An 8448-nucleotide genomic window follows, 5' to 3' on the forward strand; every position below is an offset into this window, starting at 1 on the left:
ATTGTCGAGTGTCTGTGCTGTAATATAGTGACTGGCAGAGTAATGTAATATTCGTCCGGGTGGCAGCAGGTAGCTAATTGCCTCTTTCCTGTATAGAGACAAGAGAATTAGTGACGCATGCGACAGGTCGTGGTTGACAGTGATGGAGAAGTTTTTAAAATGGAAAAATGCAAACTCCGAACTGGGCCCTGGACAAGATTCTGACCCAGGTGAAGGCCCTAGTATGAGTGGTGGTAAAAAGAACACTGGCCTAGGCTACAGATTCCCAACCGTGATATGCTGACTGTGTAACGCATAAAATGGATTCATGTTGGAAATTGCTCATGGTCCCACATTTAAAAGTAAGAAGTTGTAAGGCAGTAGATTTTGACGAAACAATAAATAACACTAACCCTAACCCTACATTTTAAAAACTGTTCACTGGTGCAGGTGTACGCAACATACGTAACCTATTAGATATAGGAGCAAAACAATATTTGAAGCATTCAAACGATCTAAATGGCCACTTTATTGTCAATATACATTATTTTACACTTTGCAAAAAAATGACCACGTCATTTTAGAATATTGGCAAAGCGAGAACATTTTTTAGCACTGCGTGGGGATTTGCTGGGCATTGTTGTCGTGACAACAGACGCAACAATGCCCCGACGTTTAATGCGCAATAAAAACATAATGATTCTAAAATAGTATTCAGACAAGACTGCTTTGATTTCACACTCAACTTTTCAACCGATTAATTAGCATGCCTTTATTCACAACAAATTAAAGATGGAGAGAGGAACGATTGTTGATCTGCTTAAATCAAAGGACAACACGATTTTTCACCTAAGACAGACCCTCCAAAATATGTCTACGGGAGACTTTATAGGTAACAATATGCAGATGTGTAGGCTCCAGATGGAGAGAAAGAGCAGAGAGATGACTGCACAGTACCAGGTCGCTCTGAGTGAGAAGGACAAGAAGCTCTACTCTCTCCGGCAGCTCCTAGACAACCACCAGCTAAACGAGCAGAGAACCATCAGGGCCCTGGAGGATAGGTGGAAGAAGGAGAGAGAAGGTCTAGAGACGGGGAGGAGGCATGTTGTCGAGTGGGGACTCTCCACCTTCAAACAAAAAGATGACGTCATTCTTTCTCTTGGCCTCAAAGTGGAGTCCCTTGAGAAGGAGGCCGAAGCTACCAAGGAGAGAGAGAGGAAATGGGTAGAGGAGAGGAGCGAAATGGAGAGCAGGGCGAGAGACGTAGAGGTGAGGGAGATATTCAGGGTCAAAGAGAAAGAGAAGCAAATCAACTATCTCCTTCAGGCTATGGAGAGGTCTAAAAGAAAACAGGACAAAATGGCCAAAGCCCACACAGACCTCCAGAACCTCTGTGCCTCACAGGAGAAGAACTGGAGAGCAGAAAGGGAGGAGATGGAGAGGCAGGCCAGAGAGGCAGAGCAGAGGAAGATGGAGGAGAGAAATGAGATGGCCACCCTCCAACAAACCCTGGAGTCTCTACAAACCCAACTGGATGACATGTCCAAGGCCCACGTGGACCTCCAGACCCTCTTAGCTGCTCAGCAGGAGGAACGGAGAATGGACAATAATGAGAAGACCAGAGAGATAGATAGTCTCAGCGAGGCCCTCTACTCTTCCCAACTCTACTCCGTTCAAATGGAAAAGTCCGCTAGCTGTTTTCGGGCCCTCTCTGTGAGAGAGAGGAAGGAGATGAGGGAGATGGAGAGGAGGATGAACAAGGCTGTGGAGAAGTGTCTGACCAAGGAGAAAGAAGTGGAGACCTTGGAAAGAGAGAGGGAGGAGCTGCGACAGCTGCAGAAGCTGAAGGACTGCGAGGATGAAAAGGAGAGACAGGAGATGAGAGATCAGCTCGCCATGAAGGCCATAGAGCTGGAGAAAGCTGAGAAAAAGGTACAGTACTGGCACTTCAATGAATCATTGGACTTATCTACATTACTTTAATGAAAACAGGGTCAAAAACAGTTGATCATCATGTTATAAAGCCCGAAGTTGTTGTTATTATGTGGTTTTGTACTTTAATACCATATCTCGTTTCAGATCCATTCAAGGAAAGGATTCATGAAGTTCTTCAAGCGACAGAACAGGGCCGACATCCCGGATGGAAAGAAAGTGAATGGCAGGAATGAGAGAGAGAAGAAAAAGAAGGAGTCCTGTTAAGGATGATTGCTGTCCTTCTTTTTATTTTTGCAAACCCTCCCCACCACCCCCCACACACTTTTCCTACCTTCCCATCAACCCCCCCCAGTCCCGTCCTCCAGCCCCCCAGCCCTCCAGCTCCCTAGCCTCCTAGCTCCCTAGCCCCTAGCCCCCAGCCCCCTAGCTCCCTAGCTCCCTAGCCTCCAGCCCCCTAGCCCCCTAGCCCCCAGCCCCCTAGCCCCCAGCCCCCTAGCTCCCTAGCCTCCAGCCCTCCAGCCCCCTAGCCCCCAGCCCTCTCTCCCTCCCCCCTCCTCCCTCTCTCCATCCCTAACCCTAACCCAATTCTCCTTATAGTCTTATTTTGATCCTTATAGCATTTTCTGTCAAATGGACTGAGATAAATAAACCATCTGATTATCTCCTAAACACCATGACTGAAGTACATCATTGACTTGTATTCTTTTTCCATTGTGTTTATCATCCACCCACTCTCATTCAAGTTCACTTTGTTCTAGCTTAGACTTCCACAGTCTCAATGTCTAGCTCTCATTTAGCCAGTCTGAGTAATGTGCGTGTGTGCATGCATGTGTGTGTGTGTGTGTGTGTGTGTGCGTGTGTGTGTGTTTGTTTGTGTATGTGTGTTTGCATATAGGTAGACGTGTGTGTGTGTGTGTGTGTGTGTGTGTGTGTGTGTGTGTGTGTGTGTGTCTGTCGCTCCCCTTATGTTATGCCAACACACTTAAATATGACTAATACTGTAGGACTACACACAAGCTGCTGTTGTTATAGTTTATAACTTATTTATAACTCATTTTGACATTTTACATTTACACTTTAGCCATTCAACGCTCTTTTCTAGAGCCACGTATGCACAATAGGTGCAGTTGTCTAAAGTCAGTGAAACAATATATCACAATCATTGCAAATAGGCTAATCATTGTGCACAAGTGCAGGTATTTATTAAGTGCAGGTCCCTCACAAGTAGGAAATGTTGGGAAGTGCAATGGTGGTTATTAGAACAGTGCCTCTACTCCCACTCTAGCAATCTGAATTCATCTACTGTAGGTGTAGTTGCGCAGATGTCTCACACGCGAAGCGTATGAAGAAACGCATGCCCTAATATCGGGACAGATTCGTAATTATTTGAGTTGAGTAGATTCTGCGATTACAACAGATTAATAATGAGTTATTTGATTAGGATAGCAGTCTGTTGTATTGTAGCATACAAGTACCGTACGTGTACTGTGCGTAGTCCTACTTTGAAGTCCCCGAACTCCGTGCGTAAAAATATATCCAAATTACCAGTAGCCTAGGCCAGCGTTTCCCAACCGCTGTGCCGCGGCACACTAGTGTGAGAGATCGTTGGGTGTGCCGTGAGAAATTATCCAATTTCACTTTTTTTTAATTAACATTTATTAATTATTATCTGCAAATAATATGCCATTGTCGAGTGTCTGTGCTGTAATATAGTGACTGGCAGAGTAATGTAATATTCGTCCGGGTGGCAGCAGGTAGCTAATTGCCTCTTTCCTGCATAGAGACAAGAGAATTAGTGACGCATGCGACAGGTCGTGGTTGACAGTGATGGAGAAGTTTTTAAAATGGAAAAATGCAAACTCCGAACTAGGCCCTGGACAAGAATTCTGACCCAGGTGAAGGCCCTAGTATGAGTGGTGGTAAAAAGTAAGCAAAGACGGTGAGCTCGAGGCAAGACAGCGAAAGCTATCTTTCGTTCGGATTTACTTTCACCGGGGATGAGACGACCCCGACTCCATTATGCTTGGTGTGTGGCGAGAAGCTGTCCAACAGCGCCATGGTGCCAAGCAAGCTTAAACGCCATCTCCAAACGAAACACCCGTCGCTTCAAAACAAGCCGATGGACTATTTTGTTCGCCTGCGTGAAATCACAGAGAAACAGGCAACTTTTATGAGAAAAACCACAAAGGTAAATTAGAAAGCCCTCAAAGCTAGTTACCTAGTTGCTGAACTCGTAGCTAAATCAAAAAAGTCCCACTCTGTGGCAGAGACATTAATACTACCTGCCTGCAAAGCCATTGTCAACGAGATGCTCGGCCCTGACGCGGTTAAAGACATAGCTAAAGTCCAGCTCTCACATAACACAATTGCCAGGCGTATTGATGACATGTCTACAGACATCGAAAGTCATGTTTTGGGAAAGATACGCATCAGTAGGAAATTTGCGTTGCAACTTGATGAGTCTACGGATATTAGTGGACATTCTCAGCTCTTGGCCAATGTGCGTTTTGCGGATGGAGATGCCATTAGAGACTAATATTGTAATTATATATACTGTATCAGGCTACAGAGTGTCATTTTGTAACATTTTTGGTTGGTGGTGTGCCGCAAGATTCTTCCAATGTGAAAAATGTGCCGTGGCTCAAAAAAGGTTGAAAAACACTGCACTAGTCAATCCTATTTATACTGTTTTCCCAGCTCTGGCTCTAACACTTAAAATAACAGGAGTTCTAGGTTACTTTATGATAGAAGTGTATATTGTAAAATTCATAGTCTATCTAAACATATACAGTGCCCTGCGTCAGTAATGGGACAGTGAAGCGTTCTTTCTTCTTTTGGCACTACACTCCAAAAGTTTGGATTTGAAATCAAACAATTACTATGAGGTTAAAGTAGGGATTCTGGTATTTGTGTACACATTGGTTTCACCATTCAGAAATTAGATTATTATTATTTATTTTTTTAAAGTCCCGCTATTTCATGGTACCCAAAAGTAATGGGACAACTGGCTTGACAGGTGTTTCTGTAAGTCAGGTGTGTTCATTTATGCAGGCATAAGAGAGCTGTCAATGTCTAGTATTGATTCTATTGATTCTTGCATTTGCCTTTGGAGTCTGCTATTGGCGTCTCAACATGAAGACCAAAGCAGTGTCAGTGAAAGTCAAGGAAGCCTTTATTAGGCTGAAAAATCTGAAACATAGCCAAAACCATAGGCTTGCAAAAATCAACAGTTTGGAACATCATTGAAAAGAAAACAAATCACATGTGACCTCAGCAATTGCAAATGGGCTGGTAGGCCAAGGCAGATTTCTGCAGTGGATGACCGAAGAATGCTCACCATAATTAAGAAAAACCCCAGAACAACTGTCCCACTGATCAAGAACACTCCAGAAGGTAGGTGGGAATGTGTCAGACTACCTATCTGCAGATTACGTCTGTAATGACTGGAGTATTTAGGCAGAGGACTCAAATGCACGACTCAGAGACAAACTTAAATCTATTCAAACTTAAATACTCTTTACTATCAAAAAAGGTTTGGTACACAGGTAGGCAGTCAATGCATAGGTAGATAATCCAGGAAGGGGGTCAGCAAGGCACAGGTAGGCAGTTCAAAAAGTCAGGCAGATAATCTGAAAAGGGGTAGGCAAAAAGCAAAGTCAGAAACACTATTAGAGATCAAAATAACCAGGAATACTCAACACTAGGAAAAATCGCTGGAACACTTGACACAAGATACAAAGGCGAACTGGCACAGAGACAGGAGAACACAGACTAAATACACAGAGAAGGATTATGAGGAACAGGTGAAGCCAATCAGGGCGGGGTAGACAATCACACAGGCGGGAAACACACAAGGGCAGGTGGTGAAGTGTCTGAAATGAGAGACAAGGTGAGTAACACAAAAATAAACAGGAAACAATAAATGAAATAACATGAAACAAAGACAAACATAAACTAAGGAATGTGGCGGGATGTTACAACATCACCAGCCGAACTACAGAGGCTTCACTGTAAGGTGCAAACCACTAGATATTCTCAAAAAGGGTCACTTACAGTTTGCTAAATAGTACCTAAAAAGCCTGCAGAGGTCTGTAAAAAGATCTTGTGCACAGATAAGATAAATATGTTCATGTACCAAAGGGATTGCAAGTGGAAGGTTTGGAGAAAAAAGGATCTGCCCAAGATTTACAGCATTCCACCTCATCTGTGAAACATGGTGGGGGGGGTGTTAATGTTAGGGCATGTGTAGCTGCCACTAGAACTGGCTACTCACTCCTCAAGTTCAAATAGCCCCATCTGCGCTGTCAAATTGCTAGCTTTTAGATAAACTTAGTCTAACTGGCTGACTGTCACACTGCTACCATCACCATGCATGACCAGTTATTTTCTAGATGCAGCATGTACTGTACAGTAGGTGCGCCATCCAGTGGTTAAAGAAAATAACTTATCTACGTGGGACAATGGCAGTAAAGAGACATCTTTGACGGAATGAGCAGGCTAACTTGGATGAGTACTACTGAAACGTGGTTCATTGCTTGAATGCATTTTTATTTAACCTTTATTTTAGCAGGGAGTCCCATTGAGACAAAGGTCTCTTTTACAAGGGAGCCCTGCATACACACAATTTACAACAATACATAATACACATACAAAATTACAACATAATAAAACACAATCAAGAAAAACAAAGGTCCAAAATCAAAACTTTAAACTGCCCAAGCGGCACCAGAGCAACCAAAAAGGAAAGCAAACACAAAAAGGGTGTAATGAAAAGATCTACGGGACTTTAACAAGGACACTTCATATCATGCGACATGGTTCAGCACATGGTTCAGTGAAAATGCCAACATCCAGTATCAGAACCTGACATACATGCTGAGAGATTGCTTCAAAATATGTAAAGAAAAAAAAAAAAGTTGCTTTATGTGATCCATGTTTCACTATCTCAGTGATGGTGGAAATATTGTGCTTACTGTACTTTTTCTTAATCCCACCAGATGGCAACATCTCCTCTTTGACCAAATTGAATTGAACACTTTAAAGGGGCAATCTGGGATTGGTATATCTACTTTTAAATACAGCCATTGATTCTTGAATAATTATTATAAATGCCTCATAAGCCTCAACTGTCCTACCCCACCAGAACTACAAATATAACCTTGTTTACTCCATCTGTGAACAATGTAATTGCGAACAAACACTGCATAGCTTCAAAACATGGTAAAACATTTTGATCTCAGTCCTTGCATCCATAGCTCCATCAATGAATTGTGAAGTGGTTACATTCCCCCAGCCCCATACCTCAGCTATTTACCCAAAAAAGTGGTGGGGAGATTGCTTTGTTGTTGTTTAAATCACAGATTGCCCCTTTAATATTGAGTGAGAGTCGCACCATTATTTTCTAATGTTACCTGAAGAATATACCATGATTGAGTGGATCAGTATCATAATTTTTCCTATCCTACTTGTTTCATGGGTCTTGGAAATATTGTTTCTCGATCACAGTAGGGCTCTTGTCTTTGATAAGTCGTTGAAATCAAGTCTTAACAAAGGCAGACTCAGTGATATGTCGTAACCACAAGAAGTGGAATGACTTCAGAGATATTTGAACTCCACCCAAAGAAGATGTTTCACTCATTCATGATTGTGTCAGTACACAAGCTCAATGGCACTAGCATGACAATTCAAGGTGATAGCCATGTGACAAAAAGGCTGGTGAATGAATTGTCTTGCTTCACACTAGATTTCTCTGCCAGTAGTGGTCCTGTTGTGTTGTGGCTTCGTCATATTGCTGAGTCTACCTTTAAATCTGCTGAACCAAAGGTTTTTTTTAGATCCCCAAAGATCCACATCCTCAACACATTTGATGGCCTACGTTGACATACAGAGAAACTAATGAAGTAGAAGTTGACAAAGAGGTAAGATCATCCACAGCAACCTTTGCAGACCCTCACACTGACCTACACATCGGTCTTGTTCTGGGTTTATGCAGGGGAGTTTCAGCACAGGCAGTAACATAATTCCAGTCTTCGGTTAGTGCCCTTTCCAATTCAATAAGGAGTACCACTCCTTGATTGAAAGCACTTGATGTACATCTAGATACTAATTTAATAAGGGCATAACATCTTTGCCAACAAGTTCAAAGCAAAGCTGAAATTAAAGAAAATACTAAGACTTGCAAACATTTGCAAAATGGAGACAAAAATTGCCCATGCTTCAAGCTTAAAGGTAAAAAAACAAAACATTACAAATCTTTTTCAAAAATCTATTCTTCATCAGACCAACCTGGTACTGTTTGGATATTTTTTTGGATGCAGGTTGTAACCGTCTGCACTTACCATCCATTACATCACTGACTATGGAAGTTATTTTTATTTAAAAAAATACAATTTGTGTTGACTGGTTATCATACACATAGGAAACAATGTATTGCCTCATTAAACCATTAGTTAGGCCAACAAACTTTGGCCAAGAGCTGATGCTCATAGGCCACGTACATACTCCCAACTCTTGGTTATTAAGTTACTAATAGTA

This window comes from Argentina silus (assembly GCF_951799395.1).
Source record: "Argentina silus genome assembly, chromosome: X".
Taxonomy (NCBI): Eukaryota; Metazoa; Chordata; class Actinopteri; order Argentiniformes; family Argentinidae; genus Argentina; species Argentina silus.